Genomic DNA, 25345 nt, shown 5'->3' with positions numbered 1-25345 from the left:
AAGTTCTAGTTCACTAAATTTGGAATTCCATAAAATTTAATACCTGAGCAAAAATAAAATAGCTCATGTTGTGTAGACGCTTCACAGAACCATTGTGCGGCGGATGACCCATCCACGTTTTGCCCCGTCAAACATGCACTGGTTTGAATCGATGTGTGACAGCTCGCATTGTAATGATGCAGAATGATTCGTCTTCTCTTGTTCGTTTTTTGAATTTCCCGGAGACAAAATTTATCAAGCTGTATAGTCGCCACACGGTCAGTTTTGCCGAAGAAAGAGGCGACTATTTGCTTCGTAGTGCTTCTTACATGAACAACTTTCGTTGGATTTGGCTCGCTTTCGAAGATCTAAATGGTCGATTCCTGTTTTATTTCGGGCTCCTAAGCATAGATCCATGATTCGTCGTCGTTTGAAGCACCGCGATGGTTTTTAGGCTCCATAAGATCCTTTTTTGAACGATTGTCCAATTTTGCTGGATCTAACTAGAACAATGTATATTTGCGGCGAGGTGTTCATACAATATCAAATGTTAGTTGGTGGAATAAATGTCCAAGGATGCCTCTATTTCACGGTATATAACATGGTGATCTTGTATTATCCGTTCACGCACGGCTTAATTTTTTTGATTGGATTTACTTCAAAATGTTTTTATTATTCGTTGATTTTCCGCGAAAATAATAATAAATTTAATAAATATTTAAACATCTACGAATATATATGGAATGCTGTTAACGATTTATGCATACATTTTCTCATAACAACAACCAAGATATTTTTAAATATTTTTTCTTCATATGAGAATAAAAACCGCTATAACTTTTGCGCGCATCGTCCAATTTTGTGAACGCAAACAGATTTGAAACCAGAATTTTTTCCTTAACCAATATGCCAAAAATTTTAGATGTGCTCGTAGAAAATTTTTTTTAAATTTTTTCAAATGGAATTGCAAAGGAAATTTGGGTTTTACCATATACATATCAAATATTGTTACAAAAACAATAACAACATGTATGCCATAAGGAACCCTAAACCACCCAATGCTATAGTTCAGGAAGGTAAATCCATGATAATGCTAAAACAGCTGGATGAGCCAGGAGTTAAGTATCTCATGAAAGGTATCAATCAACCTGGCATTAGCCACACACATTGTGACCGAAGTCTGGAAAATGTACAGGGTGGTCTCTATACTGCAGCCAGGCATGGATGCCAGCAAACGTGAATCGTACAGATCCATTTCGCCTTTGTCGCCTGCAACAGAGACTTTTGGAGCTATCTAGTTACTGATCATCAGTATTGGTTTCATAAGCGTCATGGCACTACAACAGCGTTACACGACATCTCTACACATATTAGTCGAGGACTCAACCAGAACAAGCCGTGTGATAGGACAGTGTTGGTGGCGTTCGTCTAATTGAAAGCATTGGATATTGTCAGGGACCCCACCTTGCTTAAGGACATCGAGCAGATTAACCTCCTGCGAAATTTGAAACGTTGGATAATCAATTATATGTATGTGTGTGGGTATACATTGGCTCAAACTTTGTTCCAAACATAAATTAAGTTCGATGATGGAGTATATTCGACAACCACCTGCTTAAATTTTGTTTAATTACCGAAGGTATTCTTTTTTGTCTTATTTATAAGGCTACATTTTTTCGTACATAAGTCCATATTTATCAAAATAATGGGCCGAAGGCTCTAAATAATCCTACGGCTATCAAATAAAATGGGTTGTGGACAAGATAACTATCAGAAAGAGTAACTCTCAAACTCCAAGTGGACTATTTGGGTCTAGTCCGTCATACAACTCCCTTAAAAATGTGCATGGTTTTACTGCAGGTAGCTCTTGTAGTCTCTATTACAACAAAAAGAAAGTTCCAAAAACCACTCCCAGATAGTAATCTTTTAATATATGAAAGATTGTGGATTTTGTTTTTGTAGACTACAGTCGAAATTCTTTATAACGTAACACTTGGGGACCGACACTTGGGGAGACGACTCAAAATTTACGCTGGAAACTTCACCTACAAAAATGCTAATACCTTTCAACATAGACATTTGTTTACATGACATTTAAGCTGTTATAGTCCGGTCAAAATAGACATGCGTATAAGGGGGAAATAGCAAAAATCCCCACAAAGCTGAATTTTGGTGGAGAGCTAGGGTTGGCCATTAGAAGCAACGTCCTAAATGTCCCCATTGATCCCATGTGTGCAAAACAAGTTATTCGGGGTCAAAGGTCATTTTTGGAGGCATTATTCAGTTTTTTTAATTTTTCTCAAAAACGGTAATACTTAGCAAAAGCCCGCTAAAGTAAAAGTTGTAGATTCAATAATTTTCTACAAGATTGGTCTTTATGATTCTTAAAAACGACTTACCATTTTGGAGATATCTCGATCTAAAGGTCAAATAAAAAATTAGCCGCGTAAGTACATTATGAGGCGAACCGGTTAAAGTAACGACACTATGTGTTGATACTTCCGTAAGCTTTCAAACGATATCCACTTTGCAGTAATCGGTTCAGTAGAACCGGGTCTAACCCGGTTTTTAAATTTGGTCTTTCGGGTCTAATAACCGGCGAACCGGATCCGCAACCGTTGAAAATTATACATTTCCGTAATCAGCGCAACAAACCCTACCATCGGACAAAACTTGAAAAAAAATCGGAGAGTTTTCGTTGGGGTTGTTCCCGTTGGGCTTTCGATTATGCATGTGGGTTAAATGGGCTTTTTTTGCAAAAATGACTCTAACATTGAATAACTCTACTAAACACACTCCGATTTTGTTGTTAGAAGATAGCTATAATTTCGCTCTTCAAGAAAATATATATTTTTTTGGGGGACAGACCCGATTACTTCGCTTATTTTAGCCGGTTCGTCTGAATATGTGCATATTTCCCTATTAGTGCATAAAAATCATGTGTTTTTTAGAACAGCTATATCTCAAGAATGGTTTCTTCTAAGAAAAAAATTATAAGGGTCAAACTTGTAGGTAATTTTTCTGTCTACAATATTTACTTTAGTCACTTTTTGATTAGATCAACCGTTTTCAAAAAATAAATCCGAAAACCTAAAAACTCTTAAATTTTGACCTTTGACCCCGAATAATTTTTTTTGCGCACATGGGATCGATGGGGACTTTTAGGACGTTGCTTCTAATGGCAAACCCTAGCTCTCTACCAAAATTCAGCTTTGTGGGAATTTTTGCTATTTCAATGTCTATTTTGACCGGACTAGTTATTGTTTTAGTAGTTAATACATATATGTCCTGGACCAAAGGAAAATGCCGACAAAATTCCAGGAATTTTATGTAATTTGATACTTTATGTAAACAAACAAACACGTGGGTGGTACACTGAGTGTGGGAAATTCTTGGAATTCCTAGAATTGCCTCATGGTAACACGTGTTATTTGTTTACATTACGTGACCGTGGGAACTTTTTGGAATTCCGTTTGTCCGTCCGTCTGTCCATAAGCATGCTCAATTATGCTTAAAATCAACGTGGGTGGTCCTCTTTGTCCGTCCGTCTGCTGACCGTAGGAACTTTTTGGAATTCCGTTTGTCCGTCCGTCTGTCCATAAGCATGCTCAATTATGCTTAAAATCAACGTGGGTGGTCCTGTTTGTCCGTCCGTCTGTCCGTGGGCATGCTCAATCAAGATTAAAATCAACGCCTGTACGTCCGTTTGCCAGTTCATTGATCTAATTTCCCAATGTTGTGAAATAAATGAGTCATCATCAGCTGGGTTTAAATAAAAATGAATGAAACTGTACTCAAAAAGAATTTCTTTGAGTGCATAAATCAAAAAGATCCAAATGAATTCATTTGGATCTTTTCGATTTGTTTATTTCAGAAGTCAAGTAAAGAATTAGCAAAGACTTGAATATTGGATTGAAGGGATGGCTTGGGATATGAAAGCATATGTGGGTGCGTGTGTATGTTTGATTCTTTGTAGTTATGAGGCATTATGTTGCAACACTTTGTTATGAGTAAGAGGCTGAAAGGGGAAAGCATCGAATGCTTTAAGACTAGCTAGACCATTAACCATATGTTTGTATGAATGTTGCCCTTCGATTGAAGCAGTGACCATTGTTGAGGTAATGAGTTTATATGTACATATGTTTGTGTGTATGCCGTATGTTTCCTTTGCTTTGGATTGCATCAGCAGCCACGATCGCTTTATTGTATGTTTGTGTGTATGTCGTTTGGTTCTTTTTCCTTTCCTTTAAATCAGCAGGCGTAATTGTCGCCTTTAAAGAAAGCAAAAGGCGACAAGTGGCTGGGCCTATCTGCTGTGTTTGAATATGAATTCGATCGATCTTTTCGATTTGTTTATTATTATTATTCGATGAAGGCGACAAAGTCTTTAATATTGAATTGAAGGGTGGATTGAATTTTTGGTTGCTTCAAATTGATCTTTGCAATGGATTTGGATATGAATGCAAATGTGATTAGGGAAGTTAGGGGGATGGGGGAACCAATGTGTACAAATAAGAAATCGATGACCATTGTTGAGGCATAGCGTTTGTATGATATGTATGTATATTTGTCTTCACATTGACCTTGAAAAGGAATATGTTAAGATTATAACGTTGAATTCGTTACATCTGTGTATGGAAAAGTGATGATAGGTTTATTTTAGGAGAGTGAAGGGGGAAAGGGGAATAGCGAAAAATCAATTTTTACAAATAAGAAATCGACAAGAACTTTTAGTTGACTTAACATATGTATGCTTAATAAATTCCACAATATTGTGAAATTCATGTTCTTTTCGATTTGTTTATTTCAAAAGTCAAACTAGGAATCGTCAAAGACTTGAATATGGAATTGTAGGAGTGGTTTGGACATAAGTGGATCTTTGCAGTTGTGAAGAATGTATGACATTAATGATCCACATGAATTCGTTAGATCTTTTAGATATGTTTATTTTGGAAGTCAAACTAAGATTCGGGTTATTGGAACATACAAATGTGGGTGCGTGTGTATGTTTTATTCATTACAGTTATGAGGAAAGTATGGAATTATGCTGCAACACTGGTTACATTATGATTAAGGGATTTGAAGGGGGAATGCAGGGAAAGAATAGAATTTGCTTTAAGCTTTGTTTAAGCATTGTTCTGCGACTATTCGATTGAAGCAATGATCATTGTCGAGGCATTATTATGTATGACATCAACTTTATGTTGTTATATGTTTACATTAAAACAAAAGAAGGAATCATTGATTTTTCATTCAGTATTACTCAATATCCAATTTTGTTATTATTATGAATTATTGTACCTTTTTCAAAGATAAGAAATGTGGCTGGAACATCAAATAGAGGCAAAAGTATGCTTCAACTTGACATTGAAATAAAATTTGAAAATATGCTTATGTTGCTTTTTTTTATCACAACATCTAAATATCACCCCATTTCTCCGCAATTTAATACACAAATTATGAAAAACAAAAATCTCACTCTTCATTAACATTTAAGATCTATAAATGCATACATATATTGTAATAATTTTATTAGTCAGAAACATACTTTCAAACTGTTACAATATGGATTCTCAATATATCCTTCCTGAAATCTTCAAGGAAAGCACATTAAGGGAGTCGAAGGATATCGAAGCAGACAAATATTTGTTAAGAATAACGGATGAAATTCAGGCGGAATTCTATATAACACATGGTTTGAAAACGATCAGAAACAGAATCCTTAAGCTTTTAAAAAGGATGGAGAAAATCACAAATGTCAATAATAATTGAATTTAAATGATTATTAATAAATAAGAAATAAACAAATATTTTTGTTGCATATTTCTGGGGGAAGAGAATGCAATGGTTTATGTCTAATTTCCATCTTCTTATCTATAATTTTGTCCCTGCAAGCAGCCTCGAACTCATAGTCCAAGTTAGCAACATACAATAATGTAACGGTCATTACCACTATCACAAAAATGCCAACGTAGAACACACGCCACCCAAAAGTGCCTACGTTGCACACACGCCATATCACGCCACATTTCATCAACCAACGTACTTCAGCTAACCAACAGCCAAATATGTATCCTAAGCATCAAACCGTCTACTCAGCACTTGCCACCAACGATCAACGGACAACTGTGGATATTTAATACGATCAGCTTTGTTCGCTGCTGCAGAGCAACTTTAAGTTTAATTATAAAATTATGGAAACGAAAAGATTTAGTTTAGTTTGGTGCTGGACTTAAAAAGAAGAAGTTGATTGACGAAATAAAGATTATAACGTTTTCGGATAATTCGAGTTTTATTTAATACGGAAGAAGACTTTCATAACTGGCGCCCGAGAACAGGAACCTGCAAAAAAGGATAAGCAGGATAACCCTATCAGGAAAAAAGATAAGTTGTCAAATGAAAAAATATAATAAGTGACAGTGTAAAAATTTTTCCAATATTTACGAAAGAAAAATTTATTGAAAGAAATAAATTAAAAGTAATGTTAAAAGTAATAAATTAAAAAAAAGGGATAAGCAGGATAACCCTATCAGAAAACAAGATAAGTTGTCAAATGAAAAAATATAATAAGTGACAGTGTAAAAAATTTTCCAATATTTACGAAAGAAAAATTTATTGAAGGAAAGAAATTGAAAGTAATAGATTGAAAAAACTGTAAATGTAAAAATTAAAGAATCAAAAGCGATTTGTAGAACTGCAGGATAACTTGTAAAAATAAAAAAAATATCACAAGTGACAGTGTAAAAATTCTTATACCATACTAACGAAAGAAAAATTTATGGAAGAAAAGAAATTAAAAATAATATATAAAAAATTTTAAAGCACAAATCGTAAATGTAAAAAATTTTTGAGAACCAGAAGTAATAACTACATCAAAAAAGGATATGTTGTTAAAGTGAAAAATATCATAAGTGACAGTGTACATTTTTTTTCCAAATTTACGAAAAATTTATTAAAGGAAAAAAATTTAAAAATAATAGATTACAATTTTTTTTTTCAAAGCACAAACTGTAAACGTAAAAAAATTGTTAAAGAATCAAAAAGTGATTTGTACAACTTCCTTGAGAAAGTTTGCTTTTAAATTATATTTCATTTTTCTCCCGTTGAAGGTAAGTGAATTTTCCTTTACTTTTTTATTATGGAGGAGCTAATGGCTACCGTAACAAATTTGACAGGAGCCATTAATATGTTCATGGAACAGATTAGGGCAATTGAAAATAAAATAGGACAGCTCGAAGCAAGCGTGAAATCCTTAGAAACTGTTAGCGTAGTAGGACGACCAGTAGAAAAAGAAAGGCACCTTCAATGCCCTCAAACAGAAGAGGATTTGAAAGAAATCAACCGGTTGCCTGACAATGTAAAGGAATTGAGAACATTTGACGGAAATCCCACGCAATATATATCGTGGGTATATTCGGTGGAAACAATCCTAAAAGACTACGAAATCGTGAAACAAAGACCAATTTTTCGGTCAATAGTTCAGAGCATCCGGCAAAAAATAATTGGTGCCGCCGATACTGCTCTTATATCTTACAATGTTTTTGACAGCAATTGGGAAGAAATAAAGAAAGTGCTGTCATTGCATTACGCGGACAAGCGCGACATTCAAACGTTGGAACACCAACTCAATCAATTGACTCAGGGCCGATCGACCATTGACGAGTTCTACTCAACTGTCAATCGTCAACTCTCTCTGATAATTAATAAATTAAAAACGGAGTCGTACAGTTCAGAAACCATGACCGCACTAGTAGAGACATACCGAAATAGGTCTCTTGACATTTTCATACGTGGTCTTAAACCGGAGCTCTCGCGAATGATAGTAATCCAGAGGCCCAAAAATCTGCCGGAGGCATATTCAGCATGTCTGGAACTAGAAAACTTGTCTATGAGGAATAATCTCTTACATACGAATACAGCAACCATCGTAAAGACTTCGATACCCAGCAATACAGACTATCGACAAGCTCCACCGCGACCAACTAAATAATTTCAGACACGTCCAGGATGGCAATCCCAAAATTCTTACAAAAAGGGATGGCAGCAAGACTACTCACAAAACAAACCCAGGTATGCCAATGAAAGTAGACCCCCAGTACCTCCACGTTTTCAGAGACAGGAACCAATGGACATTGACCGGTCGATGCAGTCACGTCAGGTAAACTATATGAACAACCCAAGGGCATTCGAAAAAAGGAAAGGACCGGAGCTCCAATCGGCTAATAAACAATCCAGGGTTTATCATGTTTAAACCCCTGCCGAAGAAGATGAACTTGTTGAGACAGTATTAGAAGCAGATGCTCACCCTGAGTACGAAACAGAATCAGGAGAAAGTGCTCACCCTGAGTACAAAGCTTCTGAGAATTTTATGGGAGAAGGCCCTCAAGCCTACCCTATATAGAATACTCCACACATACCGGGGACATTTTGAAATTTTTAATTGACACAGGATCTAATAAAAATTTTTGCGGCCACCATTTGTCCCGTGGAAGTAAGGTCTTACGTAAACCAATAAGCGTACGATCTGTGGCTGGAAATATAAACCTTAACCAAGTAGTAATAGGACAATTTTTTAAACATATAGGAATAAACGAACCGATAAAATTTTATGTCTTACCTAAACTGACAACTTTCGATGGAATTATCGGCGATGATACACTCAAGGATCTGAATGCAGTAGTCGATAGAAAGCGTAACGTTTTAATTTTAAGGAATAACCTACAGATTCCGCTGAAAGAAAAAATGACAAATGAAGCAAATTACATTCTAAATGATGAATTATCTCCTAGGGTTAAGATTGGGATTGAAGGACTAATAAATAGATATAAACCCCTATTCGGACCATTGGATGGTAGTGAACTAGCATCCACTAGTGTACGAGCAGACATTAAGACGACTACAGAAGAACCAATATACACGAAAAGTTACCCATATCCAGTCTGTATGCGAGAAGAAGTAGATAGGCAAATAAATGAACTACTCTCCGAAGGTATTATAAGACCGTCAAAAAGTCCATACAATTCGCCTATTTGGATAGTGCCGAAAAAACCCAAACCCAACGGTGACAAACAATATACAATGGTTATAGATTTTAAACGGTTGAATTCTGTAACAATTCCCGATACTTACCCCATTCCTGATATTTCATCTACACTTGCTAATTTAGGAAACACTAAGTACTTTACTACTATTGACCTCACATCTGGCTTTCATCAAGTGTCAATGAACCCGCGAGATATTCCAAAAACCGCGTTTTCCACTGCAAATGGAAAATATGAATTCCTGAGATTACCTTTCGGACTAAGGAACGCCCCAGCTATTTTTCAATGGATGATAGACAATGTTCTCCATGAGTATATAGGACGAATTTGCTATGTATATATCGATGATATAATTGTAATGGGAAAAGATATTGATGACCACTTAAAAAACGTAGAAACGGTATTCAACAGGCTAAACGAAGCCAACTTAAAAGTTAATCTAGAGAAAACTCACTTCATGAAAACTGAGGTGGAATTCCTCGGTTATATTATTGGCTCAGAAGGAATAAAACCAGACCCGTCAAAGATTGCTTCTATCAAAAATTTATTGCCACCGACGAACTTGAAAGAGTTAAAGAGTTTCCTGGGAATGACTTCTTATTATAGAAGGTTCATTCGTGATTATGCCAAAGTCGCCAAACCCCTTACAAACCTAACCAGAGGTGAATATGCTCAAGTGAAAGCTAGTCAGTCCAAGAAAGTTGTAATACACCTAGACAAAGAAGCCCAATCAGCATTTAATGCATTAAAAAATTTATTAACAACGGCTGAAGTCTTATGCTTCCCGGACTTCGAAAAACCATTTAATCTAACAACGGATGCGTCAAATACTGCATTAGGAGCAGTACTATCACAAGGTGATATCGGAAAAGATAAACCTATAGCATTTATTTCTCGCTCACTTAACAAGACAGAAGAAAATTATGCTACAAATGAAAAAGAGATGCTTGCCATTGTATGGGCACTGGATAACCTCAGGAACTACTTGTATGGAGCAAAAAAAATTCGAATTTATACGGACCATCAACCCCTAACATTTGCATTAGGGAATAGAAATTTTAATGCAAAATTAAAAAGATGGAAATCTAGAATAGAAGAGTATAACCACGAGTTGATTTACAAACCAGGGAAATCAAACTATGTGGCGGATGCTTTATCAAGGCTACCAACTCATGTCAATCATTTATATAACTCCTCCACAGAAACAGCTAGGGAAGGGGTAATTTCGGATTCGGAGGGCACTAAAACTGCAACGGAAAACGACACATCTGAAACTTTATCGGCATCCGAGGGTCAAGATGATGTGTTCTCGACAAGTGGGACTGTTCATAGCGCAGATCAGGATTCCTCTGATTTAATTCCCCATGTGGAAGCCCCAATTAACGTCTTCAAGAATCAAATAATAATAGGAATCGGATCCGACATGGTCGTAGTTGAAGAACCACACAATAATTATACTCGACATTTCATATCATCAACAACTTGGACTAAGTAAACACTCACCAGTGCGCTAAGAGAAAAACTCAGACCGAATATTGTAAATGGTATTAAAATTCCGGAAGTTCTATTAGGACTCATGCAGGAAGTCTATATCGACCATTTTTCTGGATTCAAGATTAGGGTTACTCAAAAGTTGGTAACCGACATTACGTCTAAAGAACGTCAATTTCAAATAATCGAATCAGAACATAGAAGAGCTCATCGTAATTACAGAGAAAACAAGGACCAAATTATTGAACAGTTCTATTTTCCGCAGATGATGTCCAGTATTAAAAAATATGTTGCCACTTGTGATGTATGTAATCGATGCAAGTACGACCGCCGACCTCATCGAATATATCGCCAAGAGACTCCTAATCCTAGTTGCCCATGCGAGATCTTGCATATGGATATCATGGAAATTCAAGGACAAAAATTTATTTCGTGTATTGATAAATTCACGAAATTTGCGAAATTGTTTAGTATCCACGATAGATCGTTACTCCAGGTTAGGAAAAAGGTAGTTAAAATCTTACACTATTTCACGGTACCTAAGATCCTGGTCACTGACAATGAACGCAGCTTCCTCAGTCCTTTAGTAGAATCATTTATAAAATCGCTAGGAATCACGTTATACCTTACACCTACTCAACGAAGTGAAGTAAATGGACAAGTTGAAAGACTACATTCTACGTTAGTGGAAATTTACAGATGTTTAAGGGAGGAATATCCGGACCTGTCAGTTAAGGAACTTGTTGAGATTTGTGTTGATAGGTATAATAACACTATACATTCGGTAACCAAAAAAAGACCGCGGGATGTGTTTTTTAATAGATTTGGGGAAGCTAATTTTGAGAAACTATTGTCCCAACAGAAGAAAGTCAATAGCGACCTCAGGCATTTGCTAAAAAAGACAATGGCTGTTCGCAATACCAGAATGAACAGGAGTAGGCAGACTCCAAAAAAATATAAAAAAGGGGGCATTATTAACGTGGCCATTAAGACCATCAAAGGGAAAAATAAAGCTGTCTACAAAAAGGAGATTGTTGAGAAAAATAATAGGGTTACCGTCCTGACGAAAAGTGGAAGAAAAATTCACAAGGAGCACATAAAAAATATTAATAATTAATCAAGCCACTTGCAAAATTAACCGATAATTTTCTCAAGGAAGTTCGGTGAGGGATTTGACAATTTGTATCAAACAAAATCAGAAACGACACAAAATAAGAAAATACGATATGAAATGAAAGTATGATAAAAAAAGAATATTATAAAGAAATTAATATTTGAAATAAAAAAATGGAAAATATGATGCAATTATATTTAAGAAATTATACAATTAAACTAAAAAATGAAATTGAGAAAAAACAAAATGAATAATTAAGAGTCCTTGTCATTAACAAGAGCATTCCTGTAAGTGGGATGGATAAATCGTACCCTAGTAGGTTGGGGGAGGCATGCCTGCTCCCGACTAAACCGGCATAATACGAAGTCCCCATGGCAAGTTCGAGAAAAAGACATGGCTCAAGAAACCAAAGGAATATATACAACCAAACTAAAAAATGAAATTGAAAAAATAAAATGAATAATAATAGTTAAAAGACATTGTCATTAACAAGAGCATTCCTGTAAGTGGGATGGATAAATCGTACCCTAGTAGGTTGGGGGAGGCATGCCTGCTCCCGACTAAACCGGCATAATACGAAGTCCCCATGGCAAGTTCGAGAAAAAGACATGTCTCAAGAAATCAAAGAAATATATGAAAAACGAAAAAATATAAAATCAGTAAAACTTTATGAAAATGCCTGTATCTACTAGAAAATCGAAAAAATTATATTAATCATTTAACACACCTTATTCCTGCCTTAGTTACATTGATTAATGCTCTTTCCAGAACCTACACTGCTGATCATGTCTTTTAAACAACTCCTATTTTGGGTCCTTAACCTGTTGACGTTGACGACTGCTGTTCAAATATTCCAGTATAACACATCTGTGGTGTCACTGAAAGTTGGAAATGGGTGGATACTTGACGGAAGCTTCCGCCTGATACACGTGGTTGATCTGGAATCGTACATGAATATAGTGGCTAATATATCGGATATGGTTGAGCGGCACATTCCACCAAGCAACAATAGGAGCTTCATTTTGTACCATCTCTCGAAGATAAGTGAACGGCTAAACGAATTGACGCGCGGGCATAAGAGGCAGGCACGGTCCATTAATTGGATTGGGTCAGCTTGGAAGTGGTTGGCTGGAAATCCAGACGCATCGGACTGGGATGCTATTCTCAAGAGTCAAGGCGATATTGTGGACAATAATAATGAGCAATATAAAATAAATCGAAACCTCCAACAAAAATCAGACCAGGCCATTCGAAAGGTAAACGAGATGATAGACAGGCTCAACAACCTAACAAATGGCAGAAATTACAACGCTATCGAGCAGAATACAATAAACGAAATTCTTGTTGTAAAGGATGAACTTAATGATCTCGTTAGAGCATGTCAATTGGCCAAAAGTGGCATCGTCAATACAAACCTCCTCAATACAGCTGAAATCGAAAGGATCCTAGACGAACTAGAAACGTTACCATATGGAAACATCATAGAAGCCATTGAATACGGAACACCTTCTGTCTATACGAACGGGTCACACTTCCTATACATTCTATCTATGCCAAAAATTGGAAGAAGTGTTTATAACCTACTTATCACTAGAGCGGCCGTTGCCAAAGGAAAACAAATCGACTTAGGTTTCAATAAGGTTCTTATAAATGAAGCGGAAACTTATGGTATCAAAACTGACTGTTTTTCGATAAATAATTCCACCGTGTGCAGTAGATCCTCTGTCGTCAAATTAACAGAAGATGACTGCGTTAATCAAATTTTAAAGGGTGGATCAGCAAAATGCAGATATAAACTTACTCAAGAGAAGATTATTGAATTACTGGATGAGGATGTGTTATATGTATCAAATTTCGACGGGGAAGTAAAAACTACAAGAGGGCCTGTATTTCTAAATGGAACCTATCTACTTCGACTCTCTAACGAATCAATAGTTATTCAGAATCGCACCTACACAAGTACTGAATCATCAAATATTCAGGCTCTACCCCCCGTTCTCGCCAATATAACCCATGATGACTTACTACTGGATATACAATATGTTCACGAAGTCAGTACCGGCAATATTCATCGACTGAAACAACTGAATACCAGGCTTGATTACTCGTTCGGAGGGAACCTCGCACTTATGTGTACCATATTGATATGTATTGGATGGCTTTGGTACCAACAGAACAAAAAGTTACACCTACCAAAAATACAACTCGAAATAACGCCCGGCGATCCTATGGTCAGCGGGACGCCGACACTTAAGGAGGGAGGAGTTAGCAACATACAATAATGTAACGGTCATTACCACTATCACAAAAATGGCAACGTAGAACACACGCCACCCAAAAGTGCCTACGTTGCACACACGCCATATCACGCCACATTTCATCAGCCAACGTACTTCAGCTAACCAACAGCCAAATATGTATCCTAAGCATCAAACCGTCTACTCAGCACTTGCCACCAACGATCAACGGACAACTGTGGATATTTAATACGATCAGCTTTGTTCGCTGCTGCAGAGCAACTTTAAGTTTAATTATAAAATTATGGAAACGAAAAGATTTAGTTTAGTTTGGTGCTGGACTTAAAAAGAAGAAGTTGATTGACGAAATAAAGATTATAACGTTTTCGGATAATTCGAGTTTTATTTAATACGGAAGAAGACTTTCATAACTTCCATTTCAAATAATTCAATTTGTTGTGGTGTATTTGGGAAATTAGATCAATGAACTGGCAAACGGACGTACAGGCGTTGATTTTAATCTTGATTGAGCATGCCCACGGACAGACGGACGGACAAACAGGACCACCCACGTTGATTTTAAGCATAATTGAGCATGCTTATGGACAGACGGACGGACCAACGGAATTCCAAAAAGTTCCCACGGTCAGCAGACGGACGGACAAAGAGGACCACCCACGTTGATTTTAAGCATAATTGAGCATGCTTATGGACAGACGGACGGACAAACGGAATTCCAAAAAGTTCCCACGGTCACGCGGACGGACGGACGGAATTCCTAGAATTGCCTCATGGTAACACGTGTTATTTGTTTACATTACGGACGGACAGACGGAATTCCAAGAATTTCCCACACTCACACATACATACATATCTTCTCAGTGTACCACCCACGTGTTTGTTTGTTTACATAAAGTATCAAATTACATAAAATTCCTGGAATTTTGTCGGCATTTTCCTTTGGTCCAGGACATATATTTATTAACTACTTGTTTTGTTGTACATTCATAGGCTGAGGGTCTAAAAGACTAATTCTTTTCTACTCCTTGAACAAATATTTCCAAACGATCGTTTCAGCTTCAAAGAGGAACTAGTTGCATAGATATCGACACCTCCAAATAATAGTATGCTAAGTCTAAAAAGTGAGTTTTGCAGGAGAAGCTCTCAAAGTGTGGAATTTTTTTTGAACTTCAGTACTATGCTAAGTCAATATATGTTTATAACTTCTGTTCGGATTGACCGATCATTACCAAAATTTAACAGAATTTAAGTTAAAGGACGCTCGACACCTCCAAATAATAGTTTGCTAATTCTGAACAGTGAGTTTTGCAGGACAAGCTCTAAAAGTTTGGAAATTTCTTTGACCGTCTTTACTACGCTAAGTAAATATTTGTTTATAACTTCTGTTCGGATTGTCCGATTATTACCAAAATTTGACAGAATTTAAGTTAAAGGATGTTAAACATAAAAATGTAAAGAACTTGAAAACATGCTAAGTCGACTTAGCATACTATTGTTTGGAGGCGTCGATATCATCTCATAACTAAATCCAGTATATAATTATAAAAGTCTCGAAACTATTCTGATGATAAGCTTAGTGGAATTGAGGAGTTGGGGTTAACAAAAAAGGTGATTTTGAGCTTCGGCGATATGTTTGCGCTAAACATAAATCGATAGTCAATTTTTGATAGTTTCCATTTTAGCTTATTCCCCACAGACAACTAAAACTGTCTTTTTGTAATCTAATTTAAGACACATTGTAAAAATGTCTAAAGATGACAAATATCTGCTCAGATATTTTCATTCAATTTGCTACACCAATTCTTACACTTCTAATTTTTATTTTATTTCTTTTTTATTTGGTCCTTCGTCAACAACATCTTTTATTTTCCATCAAGACAAGGCAGATAGAAATAGGACTGCGATTAAATAGAATTTAATTAAATTTCTACTTTAAATTGGCATTGTTTTAAATGTCACTTGTTAAGGGAGACAATTTAAGACAATTGTTTCTTATATTAAAAGTCAATAGATGACAGAAATGTCAATCATACAAAAAGGAAAGTCGTATCAATGAACTATAAAGTATGTAAAACTAATTTGTTCGCTTGACAAGATAACATGGGTTTGTCACCGGGGTAATGACTACCATTCTTGGTGAATGGTGTGTGTAGAAAACAAAACACATTAAATATTTACAAACAGAACATTAACAACAAAGATGTTGATTAACAATTTGGTTTTCATAAAATATCATGAAAATAACATCAATACGGTGTTAGTTTAATCATATTTTGAGAACAGGGGTATCCAATGTTGAACTAATTTGTTAGCTCGACATGATAAAATGGGCTTATCGCCAAGGTAGTAATAATTGTTACCACTCTGGGCAAAGGAATTTAGACACAATTTCTGATAGAAAATAATACACATTAAAACAACAGAGCAAAGGCAAAAGTCGGGGCGGGGCCGACTATGTGATACCCTACATCACTACCCCTTTATATACGCTTTTCACGGGTAAACATTATTTTTTAGAGTGATGCTAAGGCTTTTATATCAGATGACTTACGGCTAACTGAACCAAAATAATAACAGCTCTCTCGAAATCATATTTCGAATACACAAAATAAAAGCAGATATACATTTCTCTAAAAAAGTTTCAAAATATTAAAATAAAATTTACTATTTATCGAAATAACTCTGATATTTGACGAACATTATTTGGTATTCGCATTTTCGTTTTTCCGGAAAACGGTGTTCGTAATTTCGAACACTGGCACTTATCCCATAAGTCAACTTTGTATCATCGGTGATTTTTTCTTTCTCCTAATTATCGCAGCGAAATGGCTGAAGATTGGTAATAAGACTTCTTTGGGCCCACAAAACTTTGCCCCAGAAATTTGTCAGTGGTAGCCGTGATTTGGGGCTTTTAGCCGCTTTATCCTACAGAAATAGCTGAAATTAGGAATTCAGTCTTCTTTAGGGGTATAATAACTTTTCTCCACAATTTGTCTGTACATTTTCACGTAGGCACGTAAAAAATTGTTTTTGCTGTTGGAAAAATCGAACACCATTATCATTTTCTTCTTTTGGCACATGTCAAAGAGAAGCGGAGATATCAGCCTGGAAAAGTACCACCAATTGGGAATTGGGATACCTGAGCGTCTTTTTCTATATCTCTAGTATTTCACCAATTTTATTAAAGCAATTGGGACCAATGTTGAAATGCCTCTGATCTTTTTTTCGTCCAATTGCAATATCTCCGTTGTTTGGCCAAGTACTCCAAGCAACCGCCATTATAGCGATGATATTTTCTTCTTTAATTGGCAGTATTGGTTTTAGAATACCCCAACTAGAAGCGGAGATATTCGCTAAATAATTGATACTTTTATATTAAACAACTGTCGACCATATACTTGGTTATGATTGAAAGCTTTGCAAACAAAAATTCAAAGTTTTAAAGTTGGGCTAGCTAAGTGCATTTGGCAATAACTCTGATGTTTTACTATCAATGCCACAATTTTGGTAGTAATTAAAAATTCAGATGGTCTAGTTTCACTATAAAACTCTCCCTTTGGAAAAATTGTGACGATGCCAAGGTGATCTTTTTTCGTCCATTGATAGGCTTTGCTTTTGGAATGTCCCTACTAGAAGCGGAAATATAAAATTTCGTGACGATCCAATCAAAATTGGGACCTGTAGCGTGATTACAAAATTTTCTAATTTTATTGTCAGACTTTGCTTTTGGAATGCGCCAGCCTAAGCTGTGATATTCGCCATTAGAATTGAAATCCCAAACTGAAAACATGGGCTGAATTACCGACTTTTGCGATATCTCCGTTCATTATCCACCTACGCCAATCTACTTTGCATTGTTGTACGTTTGAAGTTTTACACATTCATTAACAGGCTTTGGTTTTGGAATGCTCATAGCCACACACATAGCCAGATCGACTCAGCTTGTCGATACATTAATTATAGTATCACTGTGCGTATTTTTTGAGTCGTATTTTATTACCCATATTCTGACACCGAAGTGTAATAGAAGACCAAGGAAGAGAAGATGCGTGGTTCGCCTCCAAAGGTTTGTGGCTTTGATGTCAAAAGGCATCATTTTGTCAGGATCATATCTTCCAAACCGTAATTAAATTTGATTTACTCTCAGAGGCAAAGTTGTAGCCCTTGTCTTAAAAAATAAAAATTGTGAACACAGAGAATATATCAAACATCATCTGCAAGGTAAAAATCGGCAAGGTCCAATTTCTTTTAAAATTTTTCTCGGGTTGTGGTCTACGAACCAATCAAAATTTAAGTAAATAACCAATTTCCAAGATGTAACTCTGTAGAAAACGTTCTTAAAGGTAAAAAATAGCAAAACGAATGTCACGGTGTGCCTTAACCAAATTTAAATGGAAGGTGCTTACACCTGGGAAGTTTTTGCAGATTCTGGAACTACAATGCTCATAGATGAGAAATATCAAGAAACAAAAAAAAAATCGACAGAGGGATTTTCAAATAAATCGCGATTTAACTTCACGATTTTGCTTGGAAACTGGGAGTGCTATGTAAATGGAAACGAAAATATTGTAGCTGTGAAAATTCTTCATGAGATTGACCTTTATGATGTTTTCGTAGGTTTTACCGTTTTTGAGGTGTAGAAGTTCAAATTGAGACAATGCACTGACTGTATCGCCTCCTTATAAAACAATATAATGCTCAGTGTGCCTTCACTAACTTTTGATGAAAACCGCAAGATTTCGCGTATTCTGAAACAGCAATGTTCATAGATAAGAAAAATAAAAAACAGAAAAAAATCGCCGGAGGGATTTTTAAATAAATCTCGATCAAAATTCGAAATTTTAGGGTTTTTTAGGTTTTCACGATTCTGCGTGAGTCTAACGAAAATGTTGTAGCTGTGAAAAATCTCTACAAGAATGACCTTTAGGTTTTTCGTGGGTTTTACCATTTTTGAGATATAGAGGTTCAGATCAAATGTTTAGTTTTTTATGTTAAGTCTTCAAGATTTTGCATGGAAACCGCAAGTCATATCAAAATGGGACTAAAGAAAATGTTGAAGTTGGGAAAATTCTCTACAAGATTGGATGAGTTATTTTTTTTTTAGGTTGTACCATACTCAAGATATATAAGTTTAATTTGGGAAATTGCAGTAATGACATTGTTTTATAAGGAGGCGATACAGTCAGTGCATTGTCTCAAATTGAACTTCTATATCTCAAATCGGTAAAATCGACGAAAATATCATGAAGGTCAATCTTGTGGAGAAATTTTGCAGCTACAACATTTTCTTTAGGCCCATTTACATAGGACTCGCGGTTTCCAAGCAAAATCGTGAAAACCTAAAGAACCCCTAAAAATGTGAACTTAAATCGCGATTTATTTGAAAATCCCTCCGGCGATTTTTTTTTTTTTTTTGTTTCTTGATATTTCTCATCTATGAGCATTGTAGTTTCAGAATCTGCAAAAACTTTCCAGGTGTAAGCACCTTCCATTTAAAATTAGTTAAGGCGCACCGTTTAAGTGCATTTGGCAATAACTCTTATTACTATCAATGCCACAAATTTGGTAGCAATTTAAAATTCAGATGGTCTTCTTTCACAATCAAGCTCTCCCTTTGGAAAAATGGTGACGATGCCAAGGTGATCTTTTTCCATTGTTAGGCTTTGCTTTTGGAATGTCCCTACTAGAAGCGGAGATATTAACATAAAAACAAAAGTTTTTCTCCACATTAGTTTTTTTTGCCCATTCCGACCCCTAAATATTATATGACCATCACAAAAATCAACAGCCGTCTCCCTCTCTGGGACTCCCATCATCCCACAAAATTTGGTGACGAACCGAATTGAGTTACCGACTTTTGCGATATGTCCGTTGATTACCCAAATACGCCAACGTACTAGGCATTGTTTTAAATTTTAAGTTTTCCACATTCATTAACAACAGACTGTGTTTTTGGAATGCTCATAGCCACACACATAGCCAGATCGACTCAGTTCGTCGAGATATTAATTTTGGTATATAGGGTAAGCGACCAAACTAACAACGAAGTCAGGACAGCATTGTGTCTACCGGCAGAGATATGTATACCCTTATCATGTGACATAATTCAAAGAAACAAACCCAGCACAGATTGTTTTTTCCTCATTTCGAACAATTTCAAAATTTTGTGTGTCAGGTACCCGAAGAAGTGACCCGATATAATCGATATTCGACCATGATTTAAGTGTTAAAGAAATATTACGGCGCGCATTGCTTTGAGCAATGTTAATCACTCATTTAACGCGACGCGATATTTTTTTAGAGCTTTTGGACCATTATAACAGGAAGTATGTATTTGCCCACTAAACACATAATATCACTGTAAACGGGATCAAAAGAAGTACTTTTGGCAATCATTTGCAAACGATCCTCGAAGAGCTCTTAAACAGCCCTTAAGCAAATTTGTTAACTTGTGTGAGGGAGGTACCTGAAAATATTTCCCAATATTGACCTACTTGGAACTTGATGTACGTTGGGAAGAAATTTTAGAATGTACAAAGTTTTGGCCAAATCGCGTTCTCAATTCGTAAGTTTTCGTGTTCATCGGCCATTTCAGTTGGTGTCGGCAAAGTTATTTAAAGCTTTTGGGACAATATCTCAGGAAATATAGACCTGCCCCCGCAAAAATTTTAACGACTATTTTAATCAATGTCGACCTCTCGGTGACTGCACTTGTGCCAAACATTTTGAAATTTAGAGTGTGATGTACCCGAAGAAGTGGACCAATAAAGTCCATATTCGAACCTGATCTATATCTGCTAGAAATATTACTATGTGCAAAGTTTGGATCAAGTCAGAGTCTCCTTTTGAGAGTAATCTTGTGCACCACATACATATGTTCCCATACACATATCCGAAGGGACACGAGAGGCTTTTCTCTTGCGCACATTTTAGCGAAAATATCTGAAAATACGGGCATGGCTAAATTGACACCAAATTGTATGAAACTGATTTCGTCCAAACCTATTTGGGGCCTAAAACCATTATTTCGATGAGACATATTTTCATTGCATTAAAAAGTGAGTATACCCTCATTAGCCTAAAGGCTGAAGATATACTAATTCTCCACGAACAGGTCTCAATCTGTATTTTAGCCAAAATTGAAATTTTCTCAAGAAGTATCAACCAGATCCTGAAAAATCTGTACCAACGTAATATTGACCTAGAGTACTACCTTATGCAAACATTCCGCAATTATCGGATACCTACCCATGAACTGTCTTTTGCGTAAAGTTTTAAATTTTATGTGGACTAAACCTTACCCAGTAAATCCGTTCTACTTAAAAAGAACTCAAAATAGCAACATTTGCGAAATAAGTTGGCAAATACGGTCAATACGCAAAAATACTTGAAATCGGAGTATGCCTTATAAAAGGTGATCCATTTGAAAAAAAAAAACGGAACAATCAAATTGAATGGGGAATGTTATTATCATTTTAAAGAACATTCGATGATATTTATTGCAGATTATGCCTAACAAATATTGGCCGAGGCTACGTCTCGGACGGTCAATCCGTTGAGTCCAAATTTCAATGACTCGTTCAAGCTTTTCGACTGGTAACTAACGAATGGTACGTCTGATGTTTTCCCGGAGAAGACCGGAATCGAAGCGGCTTTATCCGCATACAATTTTGACTTTACATATTCTCACAGAAAGAAGTCTAACAGATTGATATGAGACGATTTTGGTGGCCAATCGACTGGTCCAAAATGTGCTCACACAAGTGTTCTTTCAAAAAATCCATTGATTGATGTGATGTGTGGGAAGTGGCGCCGTTTTATTAAAACCTAATGGCGCAGAGATTACGAGCTTCAATTTCAGACATTAAATAGTCGGTTTTCACGGCGCAATAACGGTCGCCATTGACGATGAAGTCCTACCCGGCATCGTTTTGCAGAAATAGGGTCCGACGATTCCACCGACACACAAACCGTTATTTTTCTGGATGAAGTGGCAGCTTTTGAATCTCTTTAAGTTGTGGCCAAGACACACTCCCCACATAACGCGAATTTTCGTAATAAAATTGAACGCTTTGTAAACGTTGTAGAGGGGTAAGCTTTCCCATGATAAAAAGTCAAACAGTACTAAACAAAACTAACTTGAACACTAGGGTTATGATTTTTTTTACAACCTCATAACCCTGTATTATATTTTTATTAGTGTTTACCTAAGATTACATAAATTCTTAATTATAAAGTGAGTCAATAAAAGAAGCTTCCGCCTAAAAAGCTTTTAAAGTTTTTATTTTTCAGAACTTTTGAAAATTTTTTGAAGTCACTGTAAGCAGATATTTAATTGAATACAAGGTATAGGAGCACACGACATAACTAAAATGACATTACCGTTTGTTTCTCACTAATTTTATCACCGCATTATACCATATATATCATTTTATATTATATATAACTTTATTTCATATATCATAAAAATTAAAAGCGGTTTTTGCTGGACTTTTTTTTAAATTTTAGTGGAATTAATGTTATTTTAGTCATTAATAGGTAAAAGAGCATCCATTCGTGCAACTGGAAATAATTTTTTTGAGAAAAAGTTTCATTTCATAGAATGTCTTCCAAAAAAAAAAAAAAATTTCAAAGTGGTTTGTGCGGAACCTTTTTTATAGTAAAGTGGAATGAATGTAATTTTAGGCATTAGTAGGCAAAAGTTCATTCATTCTCGCTACAGGAAATCGTTCTTGAGAAAAAATGTAATCAATTCCATAACCTAATGAACACGTGACACGACTCACATCTGTCAAAAAAAGGCTGTTGAAAAAAGTACCTTTTGTTGGATCACCCGTTATGAGGGCTATACCAAAAAGTGGACAGACGTGGGCCATTTGCTGCAAAGGTCTCTAAAATTTTTCTAAGCTTTATTTTTAATTTTGTGAAGCATGGCTGTAAATATTGGGGACCCAATGCCTTAGGTTAAAGTTATATTATAGGGATTCTATAAAAGTTTTGAACGAATACCATGACCTGAAAACTGTTGCATAGTCTTGCCGAGGAGAGTGGGTGCACGAAAAAAAAAAAATAACCAGCCTAGGGCGGCCAAAAAATATTTTTTTGAAAGGCCTCCCACCTATTTTTTTCATTAGATCAAAAACCCTTATATATGAAATTTACGGCTATCGGTTTACGTTAACCCGCACCCCAATTTTACCAATTTATTGTTGTGGCTAAAAAACGAATCCTACAAAGATTTGTGAGTATTGGCTTGGATTTTAATATTGGCTATATTATGGAGCCCAAATTACCTACATATAATTGGCCAAATATGCATATTAGAGCAATATCAAAATCTGGCCCGATTTTCACAAATATTTGTAGGATTGGTTTTTAAGTCACATCAATGAACAGGTAACATTTTTAGAGCGATTTCCTCAATATACTATGGAAATAAAGATCGGTCAGAGGCCGTTCGCCTTTAATGTTCTTATATAGGACTAAAAAAACTTTTAGTATATTGTCAAAGACTAACCATACAAAATCTTTGGTGAGTTCAAATTATAAAATGTTGACTACACGGGAAATATCTATGAATCCATTGATAACTTCGCATAGCAATTGAGGGCATTAAACGAATAAAAGATGAGCATATCTTTTAGAAAGGTGAGTAAGTCGAATAAGAATTTATACCGCTTTGTTTTGTCCATCACTGTAATTTTCAACACAATCAACCAATATTTTATATTGCTTTCCAAAAAAGAGAAAGCTTGAAGGCATTGACATCTTAATACAGTATTGATGTAGAGCTTAATCATTTCGATCCTTAATTAACTAATTGTCATTTACAGTTTTCACTTTGTTAATATATTTCGTTGCGTATCCAACTTCCAGTTCCTTATCTTAAAGGATTTTATATGTTTTTAAAGAATATGTAATGTTGTGTGCTTCAAACAAACTTTAGTAATGAATTTTTCTCAAGAAATATAATTAACATTCCGGGAAACACTCAATGATTGTCGTATGAAAGTTTTACATTTTCAACAGATTTATACCAACTGAGCATCAACAAATTCTCATTTTAATTTGTAATGAATTGCAAGAAATCCTACTAGGAAATTTAATAAATTCTTAAAAAAGTCGTTGCATGTCGGAAGCTAGTGATACTTTTCAGAAACCGGTTCATTTATCTTTTTCTCTTTATCCCTCGGAAACGTAGCAAAGATATAAATTACGTTTTCATTTTCATTAGTAATGGATTACGAAAAATCCTACCAGGAAATTTTATAAATTCTCAAAACAGAAGTTATTTGCTGAAGGTTAGTGATACTTTTCAAAAGAACACATTTAAAAATTTATTTGATTTTTCTATTCTTGCTATTCTCTCAGAAGTGTAACAAAAATACAAATTCCGTATTTTCATAAAAACTTTTCTCCAGAAATTAAAAATCACTCAGTTATCCTTATTGTTCTTATTGCAATTCATTGAAATTAATTATTTATTGTGAATACAATGCCAACATGTGAACATTAAAATCCACACGAGCAAGCATTAACATCATAAATTAGAGATAAGCACCTGTGTTTTATGTTCAACGTTGAAGCATTAGCAGCTCATGAGTGATGATGAATTTATAAGGAAATCATTTTGTCATATTTTTTTGTTTTCAACTAAGGACATATGACGTTATGATAGATCAAGGTAATACATTTTCGTTGACACTTGGGTTTTTAATATTTTTTTATTTTTTTCAAACAAATACATATAATTTTTTATTATTTTTTAATTTTCACTTCTTTTTCTATGATTATTAATTAAAATTACTTCTTTTGTTTACACCAGTTTTTCAATTAACAATTTTTTGTTTAAGCGCTCTTTTCCTTTAGACGACCACATCGTTTTGAGTCCCGTTTGCAACTGAACGGGGTCTTTAGCATGCACACTTATTATGAACATTGAATTTTGGGTGTTACTTTGAATGTGGATGGATATTCGACGAGTTTGTATGAGAATTCGACAAGATTTTACAATTCATTCAATAAACTTGATGTTTCTCTTTGTATTGGGTTTTCCCATTGTATGCAGTTGTAACCTTCACAGTTAAGATGAGTTTAGTTAAACATATCCAACATTTACCCTCTCACCATATTCAGCTCTCACAACGTCTGCGCATTGAGGGCAATGCAAATAAGAAGGGGAAAACAGCTGTTTGAATGCAAGTCCTGTTCTGTTTATTTTCCGACCAAGTTTACAAATCAAAACAAACATAAAGTTGTATTCTGTTGGTATTATTTAGATATGTATCCACTATTGCGGGTGTATACAGATAAATACCTGCTAGATTATACTAGGTCATCGTTAAGTGAAATGCAAAAGTGGACTAAGTTACATTTGTAAGAAAGTGATTTTTTTTTTGTTTTTCAAAAAATCTATATGTGGAATTCTGAGTGAAATCAGACACTTTTTCAAGATGAGGTTT

The 25345-nt window shown here is 35.5% G+C and overlaps 1 protein-coding gene across 2 annotated transcripts in view; it reads right to left on the bottom strand.

Moving 5' to 3' along the window:
- LOC141398569 (probable G-protein coupled receptor B0563.6) overlaps nucleotides 1–24785 on the bottom strand; it is a 296701-nt gene extending 271916 nt beyond the window's left edge. For both annotated transcript variants that reach the window (XM_073975951.1, XM_073975952.1), the window contains exon 1: nucleotides 24445–24785. The gene's annotated coding sequence lies outside the window, so the exon portion shown is untranslated. The remainder of the gene's footprint in view (nucleotides 1–24444) is intronic.
- Between the last annotated feature and the right edge of the window lie 560 nt (nucleotides 24786–25345).

The sequence above is a fragment of the Musca autumnalis genome, unplaced genomic scaffold (genome assembly GCF_047663935.1).
Source record: "Musca autumnalis isolate F117 unplaced genomic scaffold, ASM4766393v1 scaffold_3, whole genome shotgun sequence".
In the NCBI taxonomy this organism is placed as follows: Eukaryota; Metazoa; Arthropoda; class Insecta; order Diptera; family Muscidae; genus Musca; species Musca autumnalis.
This window is presented reverse-complemented; position numbering and strand designations above follow the sequence as displayed.